The sequence below is a fragment of the Arachis hypogaea genome, chromosome 12, assembly GCF_003086295.3.
Source record: "Arachis hypogaea cultivar Tifrunner chromosome 12, arahy.Tifrunner.gnm2.J5K5, whole genome shotgun sequence".
In the NCBI taxonomy this organism is placed as follows: Eukaryota; Viridiplantae; Streptophyta; class Magnoliopsida; order Fabales; family Fabaceae; genus Arachis; species Arachis hypogaea.
In genome coordinates this window covers 59,838,144-59,849,292 of record NC_092047.1, presented here as the reverse complement: position 1 = coordinate 59,849,292, position 11,149 = coordinate 59,838,144, and the positions used below count along the sequence as shown (strand labels likewise).

Here is an 11,149-nt window from a genome sequence, read left to right as displayed (position 1 = left end):
TCAAATGATTGAGGTTGGGTAGTTAAAAAGTATGGTGATTCAACTGGTGATGGTGATGGTGATGGTGATGGTGTATGATCAGCATAGGATAATAGCATTTTCTTAAATTTTTGTGGTGGCTGTGAAGAAGAGGGTGGTAATGATGAAGGCTTTTTAGATACATGTGAAAGAACTGGAGCTCGTAATTTTGTAGGTTTAGTGTGTGAAAGCTTAGTTTTGTGTGCACTAATCACCTACTTATTAATAGATTTTTGCACTTTAATTGACAAGTATTTTTTATTTTTTTAGAACCTGACATCTAAAACAACAAATATTTATAAAATTGGTAATACATTGCATTTAAATTTCAGTAACATGTACATCATCGAAAGAATTAAAATAATAACAATGTAAAATAAATTTTAGCTACCAAAATAACCAATTAAGATGTAAATTAAATTGCTACTGTACTTTAGTACTAAACTACTAATATATATGTACACATGAATATTTTGAATCATTCATAACTAGGATAATACTATATGTGTAAAAGGAATAGATTATGTGAAAGGTGAAAACAGAAAATACTATTAATTAATTATCACTTCTTCATGTTACTACTTACTAGTAGCTAGGTACTAGTTAAAGACATTATTACTATCTCATGTGAATGAATATATGGTTATCCATGACCTGGTTAATGTAAAATCATAGATTATTACTTAATTTAGAGTTAAGACCCTTGTACTATTACGTGAGCTTGTCATTAAAAAAATTAGTAGCCTACTATATTTTGTACTAATACTACAATACTATCATTGTGAAGCTAGTTAGCTGGTAGCTATATATATGAACAATCAACTGAAATATATATCTAAAACCAAATCTTTATTTAAAAAAAAAATGATAGCAGTGATAAATAGACTGTATTATATATTCACTAAATAAATAGACTGAGTAAGATAAAATTATAGATAAGTAATGAAGTTAGTGAAAAACTTTGAATGCTCTCTTCCTAATTTGTACGTTTGTATTGAGGAAGAGAAAAATATTGACAAAATTAAATCATTACAGTTGTGAAAGGAGTACTTCAATTTGATTTTGAAAATGAATCAATCATGATTCTTAATATAAATATCCACACAGATAATAAGAGTTAAAAGGAAAATAATAAAAATGTATGCAACAGTAACAAGTCTAATAATTTTCTCTCTTTGAAATTAAAATCTTTTATATCATGGTTACTCTTTTCTATCATGGGATTAATATAGTTACTAAATCAAGTTTAGGTAAAGATTCTTATCAAACTGTTGTTGAAAAGACTATGTATCCTAAGTGACTAATCTCACTCCCAATTGATTTCAATTCTTAAATCACGTTCTAATTCAACTCTATGAGGTTTATAAAAGTTTGAAAGAGATTAAATATCATTTTAACTCAATAATTTTTTTTTAGTTTCTGGTTTACCAATTCTAACAAGAAAGTAGCAACATGATTTATTTACAAGCACTCAATTCAACTAAAACAATAAACGCAACACAGACATAATCAAAGTAAATTCAACCATTAAACCATAATCACAATAATATCAAAGACAATTATAATTCATAGTCAAAAACAAAACTCAATTACATCAAACAATCACATAATACAACGCTAGGTGTTTTAGTAACAAAATTCCAGTCATAAATACCTTTTTACTCCTTTCTTCATAAGAATGCATGATTATGCCGTAATCTTTACTAAAGTATGTGTGCGTGTAGCTTGTTACTGACTCTCATTTTCCTAAAAAGAAGCCATACAAAGGATACAATCAAAAGTTAACAAACTTAAATAATTCACGAAGAAGTTCACAACTCTTGAGATTGTATAAGGACCACACGCACCACTTCTTCAATTCCTGTTAATTATTTGTTATTTATTGCCTATAAAAGTTTCTACAAGTAAAGAACACACTAAATCACTGACAATGGAAGGCTTCTAGAGCAGTTTCGACAATGGAAGGTTTCTAGAGAGAAAGAGCTGTTGCAGGTATGAGGCTTTTCCTTATGCTCATGCAACTGATCAATAATATATAAAGAAGATGAAAATTTACTAATTAATTTTTATTTTAAGATGAAACAATTGTGTCTTTATTATTTGAATGTTTCTTTGTAAGAATAATAAACATCAATTTATGGTTGTTTTATAGTTCTCTAAAGCTTGCAAAAAGTACACATAAAAAATAGTTACCGGCATGTGCCTGTTTTGCTTGATCTTCCTTTATTATTGGTATGCTAATTGATCACATTGTATTCATTATACGTTTATGAAAGTAGTTAAGAAAAGAAAGAAGAAAAAATGAGTATGAAAAGCACAAGCTACAGGCTTTAAATCAATGCCAAAAAATAATAAATATTTAGAATTTGTAAGATGGTTGTTTTACTAGTGAAATCTCATGGGTTTTATGATATTGAGATTCGGTGATGAGTGATGATACTGTAAAATACGAACAGTTTTAAACTATTATTCTTAGATTTTCACTACAGCAAATATCATAAAATTTGTTAGTGTCCAAGAAGTACAAAAATAAAACATACTCAAAGTTGTTAGCTATTTTTATTTTTTTAGTAGTTAACATTCTCTCGGTGAAGATTCTTTAATCGTAGAAAACAACAAATCAAAGTTGTTAATTAGCTCTTTTTTAAAATCAAAATCATAAAATCTTGATAGATACAAGATTTATCATGCTAAACTTTTTAAATATTATTGAAATTGACATTAAAAACAGAAAAAGTATGCATAAATAAAAAGAATAAAAACCCAATTCAAGCTGGCAGAGGATGCACAAAAATTAGCAAGCAAATTAAGCATGAACAAAGTTGAGTAACAATCATTATGGGAGAAATTGGCTTCGCAAGAGAGAAAATAGATTTTCAATTTTTATACAGAGCAACAATCTTTGAACAGCAGTTTCTCATTCATTTACTGTTGGAGCGACGTAAAATTTGAACTATAGATTCGTCTCATCTTAGTTCGTCATTCTGGACGGTTTTTTATCTTCTAATTTCTTCTCATTTGTAAGCTTTGGTGTTTTGATGTTTTAGCTGGTTATATGCACGATTTGTGCTTTGTTTGAGACTCTCTTATATCTCATTTGATTATGGTGGAACCATTTTATTCGTCTGGATGACTTGTGGTTTTACCTCTCACATTGAAAAGGTTTTTTTATGTTAAAATCTCAATATATTCTTATTATTGCTTTACTTGCTATATTTGCTTGTTCATAATTGCTGTCATATTGTGTTGTGAGTGTTTTTATACTAGTGTTAAACCCATGCGATACACGGGCTTATATTTAAATTTGACATATTAAATTAAAAAAAATATTTTATAATCATAAATTTTTTTTAGTTTAATATAACACGATTATCGTCATTATATAATAAACGTACTGAATATGCTGTTTTATCTTTATTCAAAGTAAAAAGCAAATAGAAGATTTTAAAGTCTATAATATTCTTGAACCATAAAGAGGGAGACATGAAAAAAAGAAGAACATATATAACTGTAATAATAGCATGTCAATTTTAGGGCAAAAAACAGAAATAAGCCAAGGGAGAAAATAATTTACGTGAATAAGCCAAAACGAAAACTGCTTCATGAATCTACCAACGCACGTTTATATGTAGTTCGAACCAGCTTGGTTCGAACTCCATTTCTACATAATTCGAACCAGCTTGGTTCGAATTACATACAAACACACGCACACACATAATTCGAACCAGCTTGGTTCGAATTACACACAGTAATTCATGGTATAATTCGAATTATGCTGTTAAAAAATTAATAATTTATTAAAAAAATTATTAAAAAAATTAATAATTTAAAAATTAAAAAAATATATATTTTTATTTCATACGTTAAAAAAAACTAACAAAATATTTAATTACGAGACTTCTTTAAAATATTAATGAGCTATCAATTCGAATTCCATACAATACTTTTCTGTCCATTTTTAATAGTTCATGAATATTTTTTAATAAATTTTTTTAATAAATTTTTTTAAATTATACTACAAAAAATATTTTATCCTATGCAAAACAATTTAAAAAAATGGTTTAAAAAATGTTAGGAGTACTATAAAAATTTGTAATGTTATAATAACTTAGGTAAATACATGCATGTACTCAAATTTTAAATAAAATACTCTACATAGTCAATAATAATTTAGAAATAAAAAAATATTTTATTCCATACAAAATAATTAAAAAATATATTTTATTCTATACAAAATAATTTTAAAAAATGGCTTAAAAGATGTTATGAGTACTATAAAAGTTTGTAATATTCTAGTGATTTAGGTAAATACATGATAAAAATATTTTTTCTTTAATTTCTAAATTATTAGTGACTATGTGGAGTATTTCTTTAATGTCTTAAGTCATTAGGACATTACAAATTTTTATAGTACTTCTAACATCTTTTAAGCCATTTTTAAATTATTTTGCATAGAATAAAATATTTTTTTGTGGTATAATTTAAATAAATTTATTAAAAAATATTCATGAGCTATCAAGAATGGGCAGAAGAGTATTGTATAGAATTCGAATTGCTCACCATATAATTTGAATCAGAGTAATTCGAACTTCCCTATGCGTAATTCGAATCATGTAATATCTCACCATATAATTTAAATAATTTTATTAAAAAATTATCATGAATATTTTTTAATAAATTTATTTAAATTATACCATAAAAAAATATTTTATTCTATGCAAAATAATTTAAAAAATGGCTTAAAAGATGTTAGAAGTACTATAAAAATTTGTAATGTCCTAATGACTTAAGACATTAAAGAAATACTCCACATAGTCACTAATAATTTAGAAATTAAAGAAAAATATTTTTATCATGTATTTACCTAAATCATTAGAATATTACAAACTTTTATAGTACTCATAACATCTTTTAAGCCATTTTTTAAAATTATTTTGTATAGAATAAAATATATTTTTTAATTATTTTGTATGGAATAAAATATTTTCTTTCATTTCTAAATTATTATTGACTATGTAGAATATTTTATTTAAAATTTGAGTACATGCATGTATTTACCTAAGTTATTATAACATTACAAATTTTTATAATACTCCTAACATTTTTTAAGCCATTTTTTTAAATTGTTTTGCATAGGATAAAATATTTTTTGTAGTATAATTTAAAAAAATTTATTAAAAAAATTTATTAAAAAATATTCATGAACTATTAAAAATGGACAGAAAAGTATTGTATGGAATTCGAATTGATAGCTCATTAATATTTTAAAAAAGTCTCGTAATTAAATATTTTGTTAGCTTTTTTTTAACGTATGAAATAAAATATATTTTTTTTTAATTTTTAAATTATTAATTTTTTTAATAAATTTTTTAAATAAATTATTAATTTTTTAACAGCATAATTCGAATTATACCATGAATTATTGTGTGTGTAATTCGAACCAAACTGGTTCGAATTAGTGTGTGCGTGTGTTTGTGTGTAATTCAAACCAAGCTGGTTCGAATTATGTGTGTGCATGTGTTTGTGTATAATTCGAACCAAGCTGGTTCGAATTATGTAGAAATGGAGTTCGAACTAAGCTGGTTCGAACTACATATAAACGTGCATTGGTGGATTCATGAAGCAATTTTTGTTTTGGCTTATTCACGTAAATTATTTTCTCTCTTGGCTTATTTTTGTTTTTTACCCTCAATTTTACACTAAATTTTATATCAAAAGGCTAATAAAAATTTATCGACAACCTAGTATCTTACTAACTTCATTAGAAAAGCAATTGGCATATGATGTTGTGCTCCTTGTTACACATTTCATCTCAAATCTGAAAACAAAGTTATAGATAAATTAGTTATATCTACAGTAAATATTTATACAAAAGTGTAAATCATAACATGCTATTAAAATGAAAATAATATTATTCTTACCTAAATATTATTAAAAACTTCTTTGAACACGACATTTGTTGTTGATGACTTTTGGATTGCTGTCTTCATCTATAATTAAAAACCTGAGGCCACTGCGACTCTTAACTCTTGACAAAGCAACATAAAGTTGTCCATGGATGAACACTGATTTTGGCAAGTAAAGTCCTACATGTGATAATGATTGACCCTGACTCTTGTTAGTGGTCATTGCAAAGCATACTGTTAATGAAAATTGTCTCCGTTGGAACTTAAATAGCACTCATGAATCTGAAGGGATCAAGTTCATTCTTAGAATGTACACTTATCTCCAATATTTTTACCGGTCACTACCGTCGCTCCAATTATGTTGCTACCAAGTTCGTTAACTATTAATCTTGTCCCGTTGCATAAATCTGAAGTCTGGTCTATGTTTCACAGTAGCATTATAGCGACTCCTGACTTCAAAGTCAACTTGTGATTGGGTAGTCCCGAACATTTGATGTCATTTAGGAACTCTGGTGTGAACCATTCTTGTTGTACATCTTCATTCTCATCAGCTTGACATGTTGTGTCAGAACTCAAATACTCCTTTTCCATCCCTAGAAAGATTGTCAAGACAAAATCGTTTACCTTCTCGACACTCTCAAGCATGGGTGCAAAAATTGCTCTACTAGGAAAATACTTGTAATCTGACATGTTTTTGATGAGCGGATAATTTATACGCTTTTTGGCATTGTTTTTAGTATGTTTTTAGTAGGATCTAGTTACTTTTAGGGATATTTTCATTAGTTTTTATGTTAAATTCACATTTCTGGACTTTACTATGAGTTTGTGTGTTTTTCTGTGATTTCAGGTATTTTCTGGCTGAAATTGAGGGACTTGAGCAAAAATCAGATTCAGAGGTTGAAGAAGGACTGCTGATGCTGTTGGATTCTGACCTCCCTACACTCAAAATAGATTTTCTGGAGCTACAGAACTCAAAATGGCGCGCTTCTAATTTCGTTGGAAAGTAGACTTCCAGGGATTTCCAGCAATATATAATAGTCCATACTTTGCCCAAGTTTAGACGACACAAACTGGCGTTCAACGCCAGCTCTCTGCCCAATTCTGGCGTCCAGCGCCAGAAACAAGTTGCAAAGTGGAGTTCAACGCCCAAAATGGCACAAAAGCTGGCGTTCAACTCCAAGAATGACCTCTACACGTGTAACATTCAAGCTCAGCCCAAGCACACACCAAGTGGGCCCCGGAAGTGGATTTATGCATCAATTACTTACTTCTGTAAACCCTAGTAGCTAGTTTATTATAAATAGGACTTTTTACTATTGTATTAGACATCCTGGATTGTATTCTGATCCTGTGATCACGTTTTGGGGGCTGGCCATTTGGCCATGCCTGGACCTTTCACTTATGTATTTTTAACGGTAGAGTTTATACACTCCATAGATTAAGGTGTGGAGCTCTGCTGTTCCTCAAAGATTAATGCAAAGTACTACTGTTTTTCTATTCAATTCATCCTATTTCGCTTCTAAGATATTCGTTCGCACTTCAACCTGAATGTGATGAACGTGACAATCATCATCATTCCCTATGAACGCGTGCCTGACAACCACTTCCGTTCTACCTTAGATTGAATGATTATCTCTTGGATCTCTTAATCAGGATCTTCGTGGTATAAGCTAGATTGATGGCGGCATTCATGAGAGTCCGAAAAGTCTAAACCTTGTCCGTGGTATTCCAAGTAGGACTCTGGGATTGAATGACTGTGACGAACTCCAAACTCGCGAGTGTTGGGTGTAGTGACAGACGCAAAAGGATAGTAAATTCTATTCCAGTATGATCGAGAACCTCCAAGATGATTAGCCATGCAGTGACAGCGCATCGGACCATTTTCACAGAGAGGAATAGGATACAACCATCGACAAGGGTGATGCCTCCAGACGATTAGCCGTGCTGTGACAGAGCATTTGGACCATTTTTCCGAGAGGATTGAAAGTAGCCATTGGCACCGGTGACATCCTTACATAAAGCCAGCCATAGAAAGGAGTAAGACTGATTGGATGAAGACAGCAGGAAAGCAGAGGTTCAGAGGAACGAATGCATCTCCATACGCTTATCTGAAATTCTCACCAATGATTTACATAAGTATTTCTATCCTTCTTTTATTACTAAATTTCGAAAACTACATAACTATTTTATATCTGCCTAACTGAGATTTACAAGGTGACCATAGCTTGCTTCATACCAACAATCTCCGTGGGATTCGACCCTTACTCACGTAAGGTATTACTTGGACGACCCAGTGCACTTGTTGGTTAGTTGTATCGAAGTTGTGACAAATTATGAATTGAGATTAGAGCACCAAGCTTTTGGAGCCATTACCAGAGATCACAATTTCGTGCACCAAGTTTTTGGCGCTGTTTCCGGGGATTGTTCGAGTTTGGACAACTGACGGTTCATCCTGTTGCTCAGATTAGGTAATTTTCTTTTTGTTTTATTTTCAAAAAAAAAAATTTTCAAAAATTTTCTCCGTTGTTTTCGAAAAAAAAAATGTTTTCAAAAATATATTTTTCTTCAAAATTTTTAAGAATGAATTCTAGTGTTTCATGAAGCATGTTGAAGCCTGGCTGACTGTAGGGAATGTCAGGCGTATCATGTCTGAGTTACATACTAAAGCTTGGCTGGCTATATAAGCCATGCCTGACCCTTTGATTGGAGCTTTAGAGCATAAGATTCCTAGAATTCATATTAAAAATTTTGAATCGTTATTTTTCTTTTTTTTTTCAAGATGATTTTTGAAAAAAAAATTAATTAGAAAATACAAAAAAAAATCATAAAAATAAAAAATATTTTGTGTTTCTTGTTTGAGTCTTGAGTCATGTTATAAGTTTGGTGTCAATTGCATACTCATCTTGCATTTTTCGAAAATTCATGCATTCATAGTGTTCTTCATGATCTTCAAGTTGTTCTTGGTTCTTGTTTGATCTTTGCATTTGCATGTTTTGTGTCTTTTCTTGTTTTTCATATGCATTCTTGAATTCTTAGTGTCTAGGCATTAAAGAATTCTAAGTTTGGTGTCTTGCATATTTTCTTTGTATTAAAATTTTTCAAAAATATGTTCTTGATGTTCATCATGATCTTCATAGTGTTCTTGATGTTCATCTTGACATTCATAGCATTCTTGCATGCATTCATGGTTTTGATCCAAAATTTTCATGCATTGAGTCTTTTTCATGTTTTTTTCTCTCATCATTAAAAATTCAAAAATAAAAAAAATATCTTTTCCTTTTTCTCTCTTAAAATTTCGAAAATTAGATTTGACTTTTTCAAAAATTTTTAAAATCTAGTTGTTTTTATGAGTCAAATCAAATTTTCATTTTAAAAATCCTATCTTTTTCAAAAATCAAATCTTGTTCACTTTTCTTAGTTATTTTCGAAAATTCCAAAAATATTTTTCAAAAAATCTTTTTCTTATCTTTACTTCATAATTTTCGAAAATAACATCATCAATTAATGTTTTGATTCAAAAATTTAAAGTTTGTTACTTGCTTGTTAAGAAAGATTCAAACTTTAAGTTCTAGAATCATATCTTGTGATTTCTTGTGAATCAAGTCATTAATTGTGATTTTAAAAATCAAATCTTTTTCAAAACTAATTTCAATCATATTTTTTTTTTCAAAAATATCTTCTTATCTTATCTTTTTCAAAAATTTGATTTTAAAATATCTTCTCTAACTTCTTATCTTCTTATCTTTTCAAAATTGATTTTCAAAATTTGTTTCAACTAACTAACTAACTTTTTGTTTATTTCTTATCTTTTTCAAAACCACCTAACTAACTCTCTCTCTCTAATTTTCGAAAATATCTCCCTCTTTTTCAAAAATCTTTTTTAATTAATTAATTATTTTAACTTTTGATTTTAAACTTTTCAAAAAAATTACTAACCTTTTTCAAAAAAAATTATTTTTCGAAAATTACTAACTCTTTTTCAAAAATTATTTTCGAAAATCCCCTCCCTCTCTCATCTTATTCTATTTATTTATTCATCTACTAACATCTCTTCCTCACATCACTCACCAAATTCGAACCCCCTCCTCTATCTGTGTTCGAATTTTTTCTTCTTTTCTTCTTCTACTAACAAAGTAACAATAAGGAACCTCTTTACTGTGACATAGAGGATTCCTCTTCTTTTCTTTTTCTCTTCTCTTTCTTATGAGCAGGGACAAAGAAAAAGGCATTCTTGTTGAAGCTGATCCAGAACCTGAAAGGACTCTGAAGAGGAAACTAAGAGAAGCTAAATTACAACAATCCAGAGGCAACCTTATTGAAAATTTCGAACAAGTAAAGGAGATGGCAGCCGAACCCAACAACAATAATGCAAGGAGAATGCTTGGTGACTTTACTGCACCTAATTCCAATTTACATGGAAGGAGCATCTCCATTCCTACCATTGGAGCAAACAATTTTGAGATGAAACCTCAGCTAGTTTCTCTGATGCAGCAGAACTGCAAGTTTCATGGACTTCCATCTGAAGATCCTTTTCAGTTCTTAACTAAATTCTTGCAGATTTGTGATACTGTTAAGACTAATGGAGTAAATCCTGAAGTCTATAGGCTCATGCTTTTCCCATTTGCTGTAAGAGACAGAGCTAGAATATGGTTGGACTCTCAACCTAAAGATAGTCTGAACTCTTGGGATAAGCTGGTCAAGGCTTTCTTAGCCAAGTTCTTTCCTCCTCAAAAGCTGAGCATGCTTAGAGTGGATGTTCAAACCTTCAGACAGAAAGAAGGTGAATCCCTCTATGAAGCTTGGGAGAGATACAAGCAACTGACAAAAAAGTGTCCTTCTGACATGCTTTCAGAATGGACCATCCTAGATATATTCTATGATGGTTTATCTGAGTTATCAAAGATGTCATTGGATACTTCTGCAGGTGGATCCATTCACCTAAAGAAAACACCTTCAGAAGCTCAAGAACTCATTGACATGGTTGCGAATAACCAGTTCATGTACACTTCTGAGAGGAATCCTGTGAGTAATGGGACGCCTATGAAGAAGGGAGTTCTTGAAATTGATACTCTGAATGCCATACTGGCTCAGAACAAAATATTGACTCAGCAAGTCAATATGATCTCTCAGAGTCTGAATAGAATGCAAGCTGCATCCAACAGTACTCAAGAGGCATCTTCTGAAGAAGAAGCTTATGATCCTGAAAACCCTGCAATAGCAGAGGT

General features: G+C 30.0%; 1 non-coding gene across 1 annotated transcript; it reads right to left on the bottom strand.

Moving 5' to 3' along the window:
• Window positions 1–10,664: 10,664 nt before the first annotated feature.
• On the bottom strand, window positions 10,665–10,772 carry LOC112731360 (small nucleolar RNA R71). Its single transcript, XR_003167141.1, has one exon. It is a non-coding gene; the product is annotated as a small nucleolar RNA R71 (small nucleolar RNA).
• Between the last annotated feature and the right edge of the window lie 377 nt (window positions 10,773–11,149).